Genomic DNA, 6,000 nt, shown 5'->3' with positions numbered 1-6,000 from the left:
TTTTTACCACTACTAGATGCACTAAGTCCCAACTTTATTTCTTCTCTAAGCAACAAATTAATAAACTCCTCAAAGTTAGGCATAGAGCATCTCTCACAGAAATAAAGGTCTCAATGATCTCTTCTTGATATGCGCGGGACGAATGTCCTTGAAATGCATATATATATCCAATGCAAAACCTTCATGTTTTTACTTGTCCAGTCTTTGTAGCCCTTCTTTTGTTCCTCTGTGGGCTCCTCAAGAAGTTCAAGGCATGCATCTTCACCTATAATGAAGACCCATAAACCTCATCCCATCAGAAAATTCTCCATGCGATAGGACACTATACTTGTCCTTAATCAACTTGTCACCAACAATTTGAGGAATTTGTGCCTTTTTTGACATTATGATAGCTCTAATTTCAAAAAACCAACAATCAATAATGTGCCAAACCACTATTCAAGCATGTGAATAAGTTTTGAGCATCAATCGCTCAAATTCAATACTAAAAAGTACTAAAAATACCCAAGAAAATGCACATTAACTGATTTTCAATGATATAGATATCATACATGTGTCCAATTTCTATCACATACATCCATACATCATGTCCATATATCATACACTAGCTATCCAACAAGAAACATGAAAAACATGGCTCAAATGGTGCTCGTACAATCCTAAAAGCATTAAAATACGAGTCTAAAATTGTTCATTTTTCCTACTATTATTCTACAATTTTTTATACCAAGAATAAATTTCAATGAAGTTCCAGTCGAGCTCAATCCATCATAACTTTTAAGTGAATTTTTTAACTATTTTTTGCTCCTCAAATCGAAATCTAAAAGTTGTGTAGAAATGGCCTTTTTAACCTTGAAACAACTAGTTTAATCTCACTGCAATAGGAACATATAAGCTATGAGCCAGTTTTGAAAACAACCAATTCAAGCCTTCTCCCAATGTCAAAACAAGTAGGCAAATATTTAGTTCAAGAATGTGCAATGTGAATATGTTGTTTGAACTAGTTCAACTCCATCCTAGTGTGAAACTAGATTTAAATTTATTTTTTTTAAGGCTTTGTGTTAAGGTTTTAATCATTCAATCAAAAAAAAGAATGGCTATGGTTGCAAGCAAGCATTGTTTTTCAAGAGCACGAACTATGTGGGGTCTCTTATGTGCTTTTTTTGGATCAACTACAGCTACCACATCTACTCGGCCTACTCAACTAAATTTAGAGCTTCAAGCTCAATCATAGCCACTAAACACTGATTCAACCAATCTCCTCTTTCTCTTCACTATTTCTGTTGGTAAACCCCATCCTTCACTTCACTTCATAAGCAAGCCTTATACTTCAACAAGCTACCATTGTACTTGTTTCTCAAAAGCAAGTCCCCTGGTGGTTCACAACTATAGATAGTCTTGTAAATAATAAAATTATATCCATAACAAAATATTCCATTCATTGCTCTCCTTCTGATGATGTGAATGCATTAACTGTTGGAATATATGGATATGACATCCTTCCAGACTATGGGCCTGAAAAAGGGTATTTATATACATTAAGAGGTGCTTTGCATGGGAAGAAATTTTATGAGCATGATTTAAAACGTAAAATTAATGGAGAAGACTTTAACATAGCCTTAGAATTTCAAGTTGCTTTTGCCAAGTCAGTGGTAAGTAACTTAAATTCTCGATTTCAAGATAATTCTATACTTGACTATTTAAAAATACTTGTGCCTCCACAACATCCAATACATGAGAAGGCCTTTAAAAACTATGGAACCCAAGAGATAGATCAATTAACTTCATATTATGGTTTCCCTAAAAAGCTAAATATAGAATAATTCCCTGCAATGGTAGAAGTTGATGAGTTTAAGAAATAATATAGAAAATTTAAGCATCAAGATTTTAGAGATTGGATACGATTCACATTGCTAGAGATAGCTTCAGCACTTGCTTGCAATAGTATGTGGAGGGATGCTTATCCGAATGTTCTTACTCTTTGTCAAGTAGCTCTTGTCCAATGTTCGATTATTGATATTTGTGAGAGAGGTTTTAGTGCTCGAATTGTGATAAAAATTAAGCTACGAGTAATCATTTGGAGATTAAGAGTTTAGATGCATTAATGAAAATCTTTATTGAAGGGCCTTCTAAGTTTTGTGATATGGAGTTCATTGAGAGTATGGACTTATGGGCTAACAAAACACATCGACATGTATACACAAACAAGGAATTTTCTCATTGGTTTTGCAATAAATTTACATATTTATAAGAGCAATTGATAAATTTTTAATGGCCTATGATGATGTTGAAGTCACTATACATTATTTGCACTTATGTTGTCTTAGTTTTTTTTACTTTTAACCCTTTTTCTATATTAAACTTATTTTTTCCTTGGTTGCCTCTATCTTTTGAGTAGAAATCTTTCGCATTTGTTTTCAGATCACGCTTGCTTTTAATAAAATGTGCTTCACTTTTTTAAAATTTTTTTGTTTATAATTTTAGTTATATTTCATTTTGTTCTCTTTCATGTTAGTTTGTTTTTACTTTTTTATATCATAATTGCTTTCAATAAAATGTGCTTGACTTTTTTTAAAATATATACATTTTTACTTTTGCTTGTATTTTATTATGTTCTCTTTCAGGTTTTTTTTTTTTTGGTTTTCGTTTCTTCTATGCTTGAACTTTTTCTCTTTTGGGTTTTTATTTTATACGTTTTCTTTATCTTTGTGCTTATGATGTATATACTTCTCTAAGGCCATAGACCCACTGATAGACATAGAAACCACTTGTATACATTTGATTTTTACTATTAAAATTTTAGATAAGTAATGTAGATCAAGTTGCTCAATGAGAATAAGGGTTTTCATTTCTAAGGTGGTGTAAGAGATAAGTAATTGAGAGAAAACTTTGAAATATAGATCCTTGTAAATAATGGGAAAAATGTGATTATCCTTTTATTGTAGATTTAAAAGGGAATTTGGCGGATTCAATTTGCAAGATCAAGGGAATTGGGGCGGTTCAAAATATGAAAGTTTTGGATGGTTCAAATTTTATAGAGCCACCTTAGGCTAAGACGACCACGCGAATGGCTCAACATTAATAGACTTTCTTCTCTCTCTCTCTCTCTCTCTCTCTCTCTCTCATGCATGATGCGTAGCGACACATGGCTTGTCTTTACTAATAGACGTCTATTTCTCTTCTCGGCATCTCGCTCTTTCTCTCTCTCTTTCTCACCTACAAGGCAAGGTGGCGATCTGTGCCCCCTCTGTGTGAGCACTTAGGTTACTCCTTTGTGCATGTAGACATTGCTCTCTCAGAGGGCAGGCTCACGCACAGCATAGCATATGATGCTCTCATCCATCTCTCTCTCTCTCTCTCTCTCAGAGGAGGAGGAGAGCCGTGTCAGCTGCGCTCCCATCCCCATCCCTGTCATCTCTCTCTTAGGAGGGTTGGCGTCACAGGCCTGTAATAGGGTGCCGCAAGACTGTCGATAGTTGGGTGCAAGGAGGGGGGCAGTCAGGCTTCGCAGGTCTGCAGCAGGATGGTGGTGGTCGCAGGAGAGAAGCCCCATGGCAATCTATGATGCAACCACACACCACTATCGCCACCACCCCTCCACATGCACAAACACAATGGATCATCATGCCATATCAATATTTCACATGCATTACAAGATTTATTTGATTGTTGTTCATCACAACTATAGAACTTCTTGCACACATTATGCCATATCAATATTTGGCATGCATTACAAGATTTATTTGGTTGTTCATCACAACTATAGAACTTATCGTGTGTGTTGTATGCTTAACTAAAAGCCATTGCTGGCAATGCACTACTTGTGGATTATTCCTAGTTAATGAGGGATTGCATTCCTATATTCCAAGTAAAAAAGTATTTGCATTTTTTAATATGCACTCATTTCTATCTATTCATGGCCCTTTTATTACTAGGCACAAACACACGCACGCACACACACACACACTCTCTCTCTCTCTCTATCTCTCTCATACATTTAATGAATGCATCCAATAAGCCAATAAAAGGAGTGTGGGACTTATGTTGTTAATTTTACCTTCCTTATTTGGCAATATGGTTCTAGACAATGAGAGTTATATTTAAAAAGTACATAAAGCTAGCAAACTTTAAAAACCTCTAGTTTCCACTTCTTAAAAAAGTTTCGATTTATAAGAAGCATGATTCCAAATAAACAAAATTATTGGCCACTCAAAAGGTGACAATCTTCATGTACCAAAAGGCATGACCTTTGAGCCTCTATCATGATCAATATTAAAGAAAGAGTTGAAGGAAATATTCATTTCTCACCAAGATTAAAGGCTTTGTGTTTTGTGTTTTGTGACTTGATTTTGTTAGAAAGGTTCATTTCTCACCAAGATTAAAGGCTTTGTGTTTTGTGAGTTGAAGGAAATATTCATTTCTCACCAAGATTAAAGGCTTTGTGTTTTGTGACTTGATTTTGTTAGAAAGATTCTTAGAGAATATTATGATGTCATTTTCTTGTTTGGGAATTCTCACCCAAGTGACTTGTTTATTGGAATATAAAAATGTTGCATTGTGCTCGATTTTTTTGAAAGTACAATGCTATAATGAACCTACTGGAAAAGAAGCCAAAAATTACACAGGTTTTATCTTTTATTTATACACCGACAAGGGGGAGAGAGAAGAAATGTTGTATTAAAGTCATTTTAGATGCTTCAAACGTTATAGGACAAAGAGATCAACATCAAGATTTGAGTCTCAAGTGCCATTGGCATATAAGGCTGCCAACTACTAAAGCTTCAAAAGTTATTAAACATATCATGACCCTAAACCACTCAATACTTACACTTCTTGAGCTCCTATATGATGGGTACTGCTTGAATAAACTATCCATTTTCCCTCTCTTTTATTGTTTATCATACCTTACTAAGCTACCTCCATGTTCCAATTTCCTTCTATACCTCCTTTAGCACTTTGGTTGTCATTGGCACCTTAAAGGCATGCACAACAAAAGGATGCAAATCAAGATTTTTTGCTACAATCCACTTCAAGATGCCATTGATATACCAAAAAAAACAAAGGATAAACTGCTTAAGATATAAAAGATAATAAATTGTGGCCCTCAAACAACTCGATGCTAGCCTTCTAAACTCCTTTACAATGGCTTTGATGCCTAGATAAAACTGCCCATCTGCCCTATTCTATCCATCTTCGTCTTGAAAACTTCACCTAATTATACATTGAACTATGTTGTTTTATCTATGATCCACATTACGGTGCCCTTATAAACATTTTCATTGCTTTAATACTACAACATTGACTTACATGTTTCCAAACTCCGAGATTGTTTCTTCCCTTTGCTTTGTGATACACCATTTACCCTAATCTAACCACCCTCATCTTGGTAACTTCACGTAAGTATGCATCGAACTATGCTGTTTTATGTATGATCCACATTATGGTTCCCTTACAAATATTTTGATTGCTTTAATTCTGTAACATTGACTTCTATGTTTGCAACCTCCAAGGTTTTTTGGTTCTTCCTTTGCTTTGTGTTCCACCATGGTAAGCTCCAATTGAACCCTTGTGCTTCCATATTGGCCTACTTTTGTCCTATAGCTCATATGACTCCGAACAAATTTGGCAATGTTCATCTAATCCCTTATTTTTTGCATGCCAACCTTCGAGGAGACCCACATGCATGGATTGCAATATTCCTTTGCAATGTAGCTTGAAAACTACAAAATTGTATTCATCATATCTTGCTTACCAGCCTTCATCCTTGTTTTGATTTATTTCATCTTCAGTCTTCATATTAGCTACAGAAAAACCTCCATCACTAACTTTTTATTTAGCTCTGCTAAACACCTAAGCACTTTGGCAACTGGTCCTAGCAAGAGCTCAAAAAGTTTAAACCTCTCTACCAGGTGCTGCCCTTTGAACTGTTGAGGCACCTGGTGAAAAAGACTAGAGAAACTCAAGGCTTGAGGCTTGTTCGTGTGAACCGAGCTTTAGACA

Source organism: Lygodium microphyllum, chromosome 13 (assembly GCF_053477565.2).
Source record: "Lygodium microphyllum isolate KBCC chromosome 13, Lygodium_microphyllum_v1.1.10, whole genome shotgun sequence".
In the NCBI taxonomy this organism is placed as follows: Eukaryota; Viridiplantae; Streptophyta; class Polypodiopsida; order Schizaeales; family Lygodiaceae; genus Lygodium; species Lygodium microphyllum.
The sequence above is the reverse complement of the archived record's forward strand: the minus strand, read 5'-3'. Positions refer to the sequence as shown.